Source organism: Ahaetulla prasina, chromosome 2 (assembly GCF_028640845.1).
Source record: "Ahaetulla prasina isolate Xishuangbanna chromosome 2, ASM2864084v1, whole genome shotgun sequence".
Classification (NCBI taxonomy): Eukaryota; Metazoa; Chordata; class Lepidosauria; order Squamata; family Colubridae; genus Ahaetulla; species Ahaetulla prasina.
In genome coordinates, this window is record NC_080540.1 from 92,822,075 (window position 1) to 92,834,138 (window position 12,064).

General features: G+C 38.2%; 1 protein-coding gene and 1 long non-coding RNA gene across 4 annotated transcripts in view; one reads left to right on the forward strand and one right to left on the reverse strand.

Moving 5' to 3' along the window:
* Positions 1 to 1,049: 1,049 nt before the first annotated feature.
* Positions 1,050 to 3,933, reverse strand: LOC131191088 (uncharacterized). The gene is made up of 3 exons (XR_009153418.1): positions 3,844 to 3,933; positions 3,692 to 3,752; positions 1,050 to 1,627 (listed from the first exon to the last, which is right to left on the reverse strand). It is a non-coding gene; the product is annotated as an uncharacterized LOC131191088 (long non-coding RNA).
* A 247-nt stretch (positions 3,934 to 4,180) lies between these two features.
* FAM13B (family with sequence similarity 13 member B) overlaps positions 4,181 to 12,064 on the forward strand; it is a 66,437-nt gene continuing 58,553 nt past the window's right edge. For 2 of the 3 annotated variants that reach the window (XM_058168859.1, XM_058168858.1), the window contains exon 1: positions 4,181 to 4,519. The gene's annotated coding sequence lies outside the window, so the exon portion shown is untranslated. The remainder of the gene's footprint in view (positions 4,520 to 12,064) is intronic. The other variant, XM_058168856.1, reaches the window with a different exon arrangement.

Consider the following 12,064-nt stretch of genomic DNA (forward strand, 5'->3'; position numbering starts at 1 on the left):
ACGTGGCTCTTATTGCTCCATGTTGCTGACCTCTGTCCTTCAGTTCCTGGGCTTGCCACTAGCAATCTGGATTTGCTTGAGTTAAAACTGTAGCGCCTTTGTCTTGCTGCGGAAGCCCTAATGCAGGTGGCTGTTTATCTCTGCCAGTCCTCTTCAAGACGTATCAAAGGCCACCCCACCCTCAACTCATCTAGCCTATCCGAGGCACCCTTTTTTAAGGCTGTACAAACAGGAACGTGATTAGCACCACATACTTATTGCATTTGAACTTTAGCTACCAGTGGCCAAGAAAACCCTTTGTAGCTTAAAAGAATGAAACAATTAAATATTTTAGAAACAGAAGCAGAGTAAGGCATGTCAGATTAAAAAAACAAAACCCAAAATTATAGTTTCGTGAGATTAATGGACAATTTAAAATTAGGATTATACGGTATGACTAGTTATTTAGCCTCTTGTTTTATTTTCCTCTTTAGCCAAAACGATTCCAGAACAGCTTTGTTAATTAAATAACAAATCTTCCTAACTGCTAATCACATGGGTATTATTTTCTAGAGCTTGCAACTTTCTCATCTCTTATTGCTAAAATTTAAGATCATTTTAGATAAGGAGTGCTGGTGACATCATGGCAATGTATAGGCAGATCTGCCCCTCAGAAGCTCCATTTTGGCTGGCAACAGGCAGGACGAATGTTGCAGAGCCTCTGCAATTCTTCATAAGGGCAAACAATTGCCATGATGTTGCAAGATTAGTGATTCGGGACTTGTTTGTAAACGCTAGAGGGCGGTTATCGCGTAACTTCAAACATTCGCTAATGGAACTGTTGTAACCCAGGGATTACATGTATACACAGATACATACATACAAACATACATACATACAGTATATCTCCCAATGTTGCCCACAGCCTTGGAATTTCCTAGTAGTAAGAATTAATTAGGTATACAATAGTTGATACACTTAGCTTTTCTGAAATCAATTTATATATTCTCATGCAAACCTTTAGTGTTTATAATTTGTTTAATGGGTGTATTCAGTAGAGCATTATTTGGGCAAGCATTCCCTGATAAAACGTACATGAAACATACCAATTTTTTTAATGTTATGAGGATTCTAGAGAATTGAATATTTCAGACATATCCAGGTTAATTTATAGAATAGAATAGAATAGAATAGAATTTTATTGGCCAAGTGTGATTGGACACACAAGGAATTTGTCTTGGTGCATATGCTCTCAGTGTACATAAAAGAAAAGATACGTTCATCAAGGTACAACATTTACAACACAATTGATGATCAATATATCAATATAAATCATAAGGATTGCCAGCAACAAGTTATAGTCATACAGTCATAAGTGGAAAGAGATTGGTGATGGGAACTATGAAACGATTAATAGTAGTGCAGATTCAGTAAATAGTCTGACAGTGTTGAGGGAATTATTTGTTTAGCAGAGTGATGGCCTTCGGGAAAAAACTGTTCTTGTGTCTAGTTGTTCTGGTGTGCAGTGCTCTATAGCGTCGTTTTGAGGGTAGGAGTTGAAACAGTTTATGTCCAGGATGCGAGGGATCTGCAAATATTTTCACGGCCCTCTTCTTGATTCGTGCAGTCAAGAAGACGAATGCATATCCTGAGTTAGATACACACACAAACAATTATAGTTGGTGGACAGTGAAACTGTAATGTCAAAAAAAACCCAACAACCTGAAATAGAGGAAGTACGGCCAACATTAATAACAAAATTAACCGTTGCCAGAAATTTCTGTTGTTTTCATTGCAACAAACAGAGCAAATTCTCTTGAAATTCCCACTCAACAATTATCTTTATGTGTCAGAAGATCGTGTGCTCAGTGGAAGTGAAAAAGCATCCTAGGTCAGAAAGGCCATGCCATTGGGCTCTGAAAAGTGCTAAATCATGTGACAATTTTGCAGTTTTATTTTACAAAGCAAAGGGAGAGCTTTGCAAAGCCTGTGAGCACGCTATCCTCAAAGCATTAAAGCTGCTGTGTCTTTTGAAGGCTTTAAGCAGGCTGTTCTCGACTATCTGCGCCTGCCCACAAAGCTGCCCTTTGTGGCAGAATGTGCTGTCTGTGCAGAGATGTGCATTCAGCTGGGAGCAGCCTTCGAAACAGCTCTGTCAGCCTTCTAAAGGATGTGGCTGTTCCAGTTCTTAGACTTCTGCTTGTGCTAACATACTTTTGAATGCATAGCACTCACTAATTAACTTACAAATGGCCAGAGTGCCTCAGCAGAAAGGAAGTACATAAACCCAGCAAGCAGATTAAGTGAAAGTTCTCCTGGTTCATTAGACATATTTGACTTTTATTGGACTATAACTTATTCACTCAGTAAAAGCCTGCAGATGAGCGATGGACTCACAAATTAATCAAATGCCAGTACATCAGAACTTTTAAAATCGTCACAAACTCTGGATAGTGAGGGGATGGCATATAGATTTAATAAATAAATAAGTAAAGAAATAAATAATTGCTGGATTTCAATTATTATGGATTTCAATATACACATTTAAGTAAATTTCTTTTCTTACTGTGCATCTCTCTGCTGAATCAAGCCATGAACTCATGTTCCATTTTAACCTGCACCATTTGATGATACATAATTTATCAATATTAGGCCTGTTCCCAGTTTCAAAGTTGTAATATGCAAATTGTTTTTAAAGTTTTCCTTAGAATTTGAAAAAAATGTAAAGTTGTATTGTATTGTATTGAATGATCAAATACTAATATTTATTTCAACATCAAAGCAATGAAATAATTTATTATACACTATTCACTAACTAACAATGAAATTTAACAGAAAGCATGGACGGACTGATCAGGATTAAGTTATTCCTAGTGGAGGAAATCTTTTGCTGTCTGGCAACATAGAACTGCCAGCACACCAATTTTCTAGGTTAAGGTTTGCCAATGGATGGAGATGGGCCAGAAGTAAAAAGAGCAGTTATGCCATAACAAACTACAGGTCCATCTTCTTCACTTTAGTTTATAATGATAGCAGCTTTCCAGAATTCAGACTATTATTTTTTGAGTCCTAGTTAAAAATATCATGAAAACCCTTTTCATCATGTTTTACTGTGATGCCACAAGGCTTTGAGTGGGATATATGCTGCAATCAATTGGTCATTTTTTAACCCACATAAAACAGCAAGAGAATGGAGTGGCTTTGTGTTACAAATAAATTGTTTCATTTAAGATGCTCCTGACTTTGTTATAAAATCACTCCAGATGCTTCTGGATAGCAAAGCAGTGTAGAAATAAATCAAAACTGCTAAGACAACTGCTAGCAAACTGTATTGGAAAGGCTTGACTGAGAAAAGCGGAAGGAAAGAGGGCCACCACCAGCAAAGTCGATGGACTTCACTGCAACGGTGATGAGTGCACCGTTAAAAGGACCAGGTTAGGGACAGGTTCTCATGGGCAAAAATCTAGGTGGTCCAGGAGCCAGTGTTGAAATCCAAATTTTATTACCGGTTCTGTGGGCGTGGCATGGTGGGTGTGGCAGGGGAAGGATACTGCAAAATCCCCATTCCCACCCCACTCTGGGGCCAGCCAGAGGTGGCATTTGCCGGTTCTCCGAACTACTCAAAATTTCTGCTACTGGTTCTCCAGAACCTGTCAGAACCTGCTGGATTTCACCCCTGCCAGGAGCCCACAACCAACTTCACAGCACATACCATAATCACAATACAAAAAGATGGCAGGGTTGTTTGTTTGTCTGTTTGTTTCCTTCAGCAACTGCAGAGAGGGAATCAGAGAAAAATAATTATTCTGGATTAATGATCAGAAAGTATAAAGGTGATGATGAGTAAGAACTGGTTTTCCTTACTCTTCTAACGTCAGTTACAGCTCAGAAATTCAGTAGCTGCCACTTTCCTCATCACTGACACCAAGCAAGACCATCCATTGTTTTCCCCCCTCCCCCACCCTTGGGACGTCAACTAAAGGCGGTCAATGCAGGAGAGGCTCCCCAAAGCGCAACAGCCACTCCGCGCCCCGCCCTCGGCGCCTCCACCTCCCTTGACCACACCCACCCACGCCCCGCCCGAGCCGTCACGGCTCTCCTTTATGATTCTCTCACTGGGGTGGGGGGATGGGGTGGTAAAAAAAACGTCACTTCCTAACCAAAGGGGCGGGAAAGAAGGGCTCGTGAGCGCTTTGGCGTTCCCTGCCAATCAGGCTCACGCGTCACTTCCTTCTCCAGGCGGCGGCTGGCTTGCTGCTATTTTGCTAACTACAGTTGACGAGTCCGTCAACGGGGAAGCTCGCGCTACGGGGAGCGAGGGTTTCTCGGTCGCGCGCCAGGGACCGTGCATTTATTTGGCCTCCAGGGGCGGGGCCGGGACCGGGACGGCAGCTTCACGCTTGTTACCCTCGGCTGACGCCGCTCGAGGACCAGCCCTGAAGAGCCGAGCGGCACCTAGTCAAGCCGGGCCCTCGAACGGAAAAAGCCGGAGAAACCTGCTGCTGAAACTGAGGGCCGAGGGGAGAGTCACCCGGCAACGGTGAGGGAATTGAGGCACGCATGCGCGGCACAGCAGCAGGGGCGGAGGCGGAGGGAGCTGAAACGATGAGGGCAGAATAGGAGAAGAAGAAAAAAAAAGGGATGCGGGGAAGGGGCGGTTACGCTCCGTGGCTCTTCGGAGGCTCGCTGCTCAAAATTGAGATCGGAAAGCCCCTTTCGGCAGGGAGCCTTTCCCCGTGGAGGGGGCGGCTCTGCTGTGGGACCGTGATGGCGATTTAGAGACTTCGGTAGAAGTTGGAGCCATAACTACTGAGATCTTACCGGGAGGGGAACGGTGCTTACTTTGCAAGATCAGCCCTGTTTAAGGCTTCCTGTTGCCATGGACGGGCTAAGAATAACAGAAACATTTGAGGGACAGCATCTGTGGTTAACAGAAAGCAAATAACAAAAGCGGTTGAGAATGTGATTCTTGGCATTCCAGTTGTGTGGTTGCTGATGATGGAAACGGGATAGAGGGTTAGCTCCATCTTCCGCCTTTCTCGCTCTCTGGAAGTAGGATCCTGGGCTAGGGAATAATGGTATTTCCCACATTAACGCAAAACATTTCTATTACTATGTCTCTCATCCGACTCCAACAGTTTAACTTCTGTAATTCAGGATCAGGTGTCATAAACAGAGAGCAGGTGCAGCACAGAAAAATTCTCTCAGGACAAAATAGACCTGTATGACTAATTGAAGTCAAGTTGAATGTTACATCAGCACTGCTGGAAGACAGTATTAATTCGTAAGGATCAATTAAGTTCAGTGTAGATAATATTTTTTATGATTCTTCATGTTCCAAGAGAACTTATCAAGCACTAATTAAGGAGGACTGCAATAGCATTCATGTTTTGCTATTACTGATCATTATCTGCAGGAAAGTGTTATGGCATGTTCTAGGTATCTTGGTTTGAATATAACAGAGCCTCTCATAAGTTTCTGTGATGATCTGGATCCTAGGCAAATGCACAAAATTTATTTACAGTCTGATTTGAAGCTGGTTTCCCAAGATTGTGAAATTTATATCTAACAAAGAAAACTTAGCCTGAGTTCTTAATTTATTCTTTACTGAGCAGTGATAATTTGATCTTATAACTATCATACTATCATTAAGTTTGGTCCTCTTTTCAGATGTTTAAAGCAATAATTCAGGAAGACGTATAGAAAAGAGAGGTCTATATTCTCTGTCCCTGTTAGGAAAACACAGCAGAAAGTAGAGGGATATGGGATGTAAGATGTCATGAGCGGTAGCTGGAAATAATGGGGATGTACAGCAGCGTAGCACATGGTGCTTGTACTTTCTCAGCCTCAAGCAGAAAATAGAAATACAATAACCATTGCTGTTTTCATTACATAATTCTGCTTTTTCACCCCAACTGTTAAGAACAAAGCTCAGAAATACTAGGAGCAATGGACACAGAGGCTGATACTGCAGCTATTTTAAGTAACACTGTTTCTCTGAATTCAGCCTTAAACATTTTTTTAAATGAACAATGCTGATATCAGTTAATGTGAATAATATTGGGCATGCTCCCAAGTGCATGTTCATAGATGTTTAAAAATGCAAGAATGCCATCTGCCCTTGAAATGTTTCCTGCAGTAGCCACTGGCATAACACCATGTACCTGCTGCAGTCTTATCTGCCACATGAAGTGGGGACTGCATGTGCTTACCCAAAATTCTACAAGAGATTCTTCTTTCTTTTTCTTTTCTTTTTGCTGGATGGGTATTTTATCCTGTATATGAACTCAAGCTTTTTATTATAGTGTGACACTTTATTATTACTAATTATTAAGAAATTTTTAAAATGGGTTATAAAAATAAATTAGATAGGTTTAATATTGTGAGCTTTGTTATTTTTTCCTTAAAAATAAACTGACTTAAAATGAAAAAGCAATACAAGCATACTTTTAAGAGGTAACATGACAACTGCCAAGAAAAATGTAGCATAGGGTAATACTTTAGGATGAAAAGAAGAAGCTTCAAAAGCCAGTTAGTTCAGAATTGTTAATAGAGCCAAGTAAAGAATACAGTAGGCAAGAAATATTTTTTTTGATTTGCTTTTGGCTTGCATTAAAAAGCATGTGGGTGATGGAATTTATATTAGCAGTTTCCTACCGCTCCATCTTCATATGTGTATTTTGCATTTAACATTTTAAAGAAATGATAACGAATTGTACTGTTGCCACAATTATGGCAGCTCTGCTATGTATATTGATTGTACCTAGTGTGAAGCATAAACATTACATAACATATGTAAAGATTTGTTACTCTTGAGATAGATATATTTCTTTTATAAAGGTAAGAGTTGATAATTACCATTCAGAAGTAAAATAATGTAATACAACGTAGGCTGTTTATTGTAATGTAAGTCACTGGAGTAAACACCATCAAACAAAGTTTATTTTGAGATAGACTTGTATAGAATTACACTGCAAAATTAGTAAAAACTGGGGAAGCCAACACTATCAGGTGTCTCATGTTACTATGAGTTATGTAAGATGTACTGACTAATGTTCCTGAATTATGTTATTTTCTGATAGTTATTTGTTTTAAGAATTGGCAATGTCTTCAGCTGCAGTACATTTTGTAATATACATAGGGAATAAAATGTGTTTTGTATTTTTTAAAATCTATCAAACAAAATAATAGAAAGATATGGCATGTTTTTCTAAAAACTCATTTACTTATTAAATTTATGTGCTGCCTATCTCACTGATAAGGCAACTCTGGGTGGGTTACAAACAATAACATTGTATGCTACTGAAATCAGATGAGTCATTGAGCATTATATTATATTAAAATATAAATTGTCTTGTTTTCTTAGGGGGGGGACAGTTAGTGACATTATTGTTCTAGTGTATTTGCGTTCATCTTCAGTAATACTTTATATGTTTGGTTCATATCTTTTGGTCAATGTAAGAGGGACTGATTGCTTCTTAACTGTTTATAACAGCGGATGAGGGATCAAATAGTGCTGGACAGCTGCCTTGCCCCATTCTTCCAATAAACCTTGTTGCTTGGACAAGACAGATGTAGTAGGATAGCAATGCTGAAGGAAGGATGGAGCAAGTGAGAAAAGAGCTGCTATTCTGCTACAGATTGCCTGGAAGCATAACCAGAATAGGTGATGCTTGTGGTAAAAAGAGAGTTCTTGGAAGCTCTCGTCACTTTCACAGTGGTTCCTGCTCACTGATCTCCTGCTTTTCTCCTGAGACCTTGCATTGTTGAGGTCTGTTGCTTTAATGGCAGTAGAGAGAAGTAGTGGCTGTGTGGCTCATCTTCTCCCTCTCTTCTTCCTTCCTCAGTTGCTACATAGTGAGAAGGGCATTTTATGCTTGGTCTGTGTCACCACTGGACTCAGTGTCTTGGGGGTGGGTGGGTGGATGGGCAGAGAATATCGCTTAGCTTCTGCAATAGCTTAAAAAATGTGTCCATTAACTTGCTTCATATAGTTTGAAATTCTATAATGTGTTTTCTTTGTCATCTTCAGTTTTAGAAGAGATCATTCTTGGCAACAAAGATCTCTAACTTATTTTTTTCTTGAAGAATTCTTTATCTGATATACTGATACAAATAATGCAGATGAATGTCCTTTATGAAAAGAGTATATTGTGAAGCACCACATTAAATTCAAAGTAATGATGCATCTGAGATGTCCAATAGTTCCTTAGATGCAGCTTCTTTAAGGAGCCTCTGACAGGTACAATGAACATGACAGGGCCAGATATGAAACATTCTACTTCAGATCTGAATATTGTACATCTGTGCAGATGGGTATGTGATTAGTGTTAAACATGCTAGAATAAGAGTTACAGTGAAATGGTATTATATTTAAAAATCATTTTTAGAAGAATATAAGGAAGATTATTAAACACAACCTATTTCAAGTGTGTTTTTTATTACTCTTATATTACAAGGTTTTTGAGAATGGGAAACATCTAAACAGTTTGTTGACTGTGAAGAATGAGAAGAACCCAGAATACAAGGGAATCTGGCAGAGGAGTGGGTAGTTCTGTGAGAAGTAAAACCTTTTGAAATTATAGCAAATAACAATGTTTAGATAAGGCAAGTAACTTTATTTTTTCCTTGCAGAGGAGATTTTAAATCATACGGAACAGTGTAATACAAAATCTTAGTATGGAAATCATTAAAAACCTTGTACACAAATATACTTATGCTGTTCCCTTTCAGAGTAAACGTGATGCAAAATACAGAAAAGGAGTAAGAAATAGCAAGCATAAAATCTTAAAGACAGGAGAAAAGAAAAGGAATTATTGCCATAAAAGCTGTGAGTGAGAATTTAAATGTAGCAGTCTATTTTATTTGCTTTGTGTGTGTGCACATGTGTGTATAGTGGCCTGTGTAAGAGAGCCAGTTTGGTTTGGCAGTTAAGGCACCCAGCTAAAAACCAGGAGACTATGAGTTCTAGTCTCACCTTAAGCATGAAAATCAGCTGAGTGACTTTGAGGCAGTGATACACTCCCAGTCCAACTCATCTCACAGGGGTTGCTGGGGAAAATAACAGGAAGAAGTAATATTAAGCTTTGTTTGCTGCTTTGAGTTATTTATAAAAATAAAGATGCATTTAAAAAAAGATAGCTAAATCAAGTTATATGCATGCCATTCACTATGCCTCATCATACACTTTAGAACAGAGCTCAGAGTTTTTTCTTGAAATCTTATTCCCTACATCAATTTTGTCCACTTTTTTCCTTGTTTTCTTTATATTCCTCTGTACTTTACGTCAGAAATGTACAACTTGAGAGCTAGACATAGCCTCTGAAAAAGTTGAATATTGCATACTGAGACCTTTCAGTCATTGAATTACTATTTTTCGTGATAGAAGAGGAAAATTTATTACAGATAGGCCTTGATTTATGATCACAATTGTGCCCAGAATTTTGGTTGCAAGTTGGGACTGTTATGTCCTAATTTGATTTTATAATTGTTTCTGCAACTGTATAAAGCAAATCACTACTATCATTAAGAAAAAATGGCAAAAATGTTACAAATTGTGGTCATGTAACCATGGATGCTGCAACAGACCATTTGCCAAGTGTCTGAAATGTGGTTACATGATCATGAGGGTTTGTTTATTCAGTATATGGCATCTACAGAGGTCATACAATCACTGATATAACAAATTTAGTTTAAAGCATCAGCAAACATGTGTAAGGTAGGTGGCTAATACTATAATATATATAATAATATGTCAAGGTAAAACCATAATAAAACCACCATAATATGAAGCCATAGAATTGCAGTGGGACAGACGTTATAATTCAATATCTAAGGAAGCCAACTATCTAACTGCTTCTGCTGTAGCTGCAGTGAGATCATCCCAGCTGCCTTGAAATTTCCTGAGGAGACATTCTTGAACTATATGTGTTATAGTTTATTCTGGGGAAACAATCACATTGTGGGCTCTCAGCCATTCCCCACTTAAAGAGCTTTGCCTTAGTTCTGGCATGGCCTGTCCAGATTCTATCAGATGGCTCCATGTTTTTTGGGCTATCTTCCGTGATCATGGGGGTCGATACAATACTTTACAACAGTCAGAAATGCTTTACAGTCTGTAAAGCACCCTTTGGCTGCCAAAATTGGCTGTTACCAATCATTAGTAGGAAATGCTGCATGTCACATGATTATGGCTTAGGTTGGAAACTTAGTATTCATCTATTCTCTATAACTGATGAATATTACATCTATGAAAGCCTCAGAGCAGCACTATGATGGGATCCCATTTCTGGGATTATCTAAAGACAACTATAAAATATAGATTTCAACTTGGAATGCAAAAAAACTAAATGGCAAAGCATGAATTGACAAGGAAAATAATTATATTGTGTGTTTGTGATAAGAATGAACATAGTTTAATCTTATAGGGTGGAGTTACTGAACACATATATGAAATGAAGGTGTAGATTTAGTTATGAAGAAGCTAAAATGAATGGCATATAAAGTATAAATTGCTATTAATTGTGTGTGTACATGAATGTAGAAATTTATAAGATGATGATAGTTGCATATAATCCTCCATTGAATGATGATAATGAAAGAACCAGGGATGAATTTGGGGAAAACGCCAATTTTCTAAATATTGAAGTTCAAAATACATCTAGGGGAAAAAGTTAACTTGCTATGAATAAATGAATGAGAATAAAACACAGCAATTAGTAGAATGTAGATGAGTCATTCACTGATGCAGGAATATATGAGAATGGTAAATATTTTGTGAGGGAGATTAAAGGAAGTAGAACAACTGCAGGGCGAGCAAGTATGGATTGTGCATAAAAACATCATAAGAGATAGATTAATTTTCCAACAGAATAAATTTAATGTGATACTTGGGATTGAGGTATGGAAGCAGAATGGAACAGAGTGAATGCACAAAATGCCATGGAAATACATGAGGCTATATCAAAGGAAGTATAAAAAATGCTTGGTGGAATGATTTATTTATTCATTTGGTGGATTTTTATCTCAGCTTTCTTAGCCCTAATGCTTTAGGAATCCAAAGTAGTGTACTAGTTTTCCCTTCTTTTTTTTTCTCCCTGTAAGGAAGCTTTACCTAAGAAGAGTGACCAAAGTCACCCAGCTTTCATAGCTGAAGCTGGAATTGAACTTTGATCTCTTCATTCATAGCCTAATCCACACTTACGCTATACATGGGCTGTATATTGCATGTCAGGCAGCCTTATGTGATCCACCAGTGTTTTTCAAAAAATAATCCATTGGTATCAAATACTGCTATTGCCATGAATGATCTGCTGCTGCCCTGGTTTTTGCAGCTACTACTTCCCTCAAAAGACATGCCACCAGGATCTCCACTGTTTCTAAGCCTCAGGAGCCAACTCCGGTGCTGCGTGGTGCTGCTAGCCACCAGATAACTGATCACCAGGCCAAGTATTCCATAATAGCCTACAGTTTATTTTTAAGATATCAGTCTGGCTCTTTCCTCGCTAAGAATTGTGTGGTCTAATCCCTTAACCATTATGCCACATTGTATTGGAAGAAGCTGTCGGTAAGGGAAAAAAATACAAAAAAAGAGATTGATTTCTGCAAAAATGTAGGAATATATACTGTGTGTGTATACATATACATACACATATACAGTATATACAGTGTATGTATGTATAATATATATATATATATATATATATAGAGAGAGAGAGAGAGAGAGAGAGGGAGGGAAATCTGCAGAGAATATAATGAAACAGGCAAGGAACTACTAAGATAAAAAACATGCAGAAATGATGGGATTGTGGGTGAAAAGGATAAAAAGGGAGCTTCTAACTGAGTATGAAATTAAAAATAAATGTGATGAAATTATTTGGTTTGAAAATGAAATGACAAAATTCTAGGATAATTTTAGAGTTTTGTATGGGAATGATAATGATAGAAACCTTGACAATTACATTTCATATGATTTTTCCACATGAAAAAATATAAGAATTTTAGAATAAAATGAATTCCATTCTTTTTGCCTTAAATCATGCTATGTTCAATAGTACTTTACCACCTGAAGTACTAATCTTTAAAA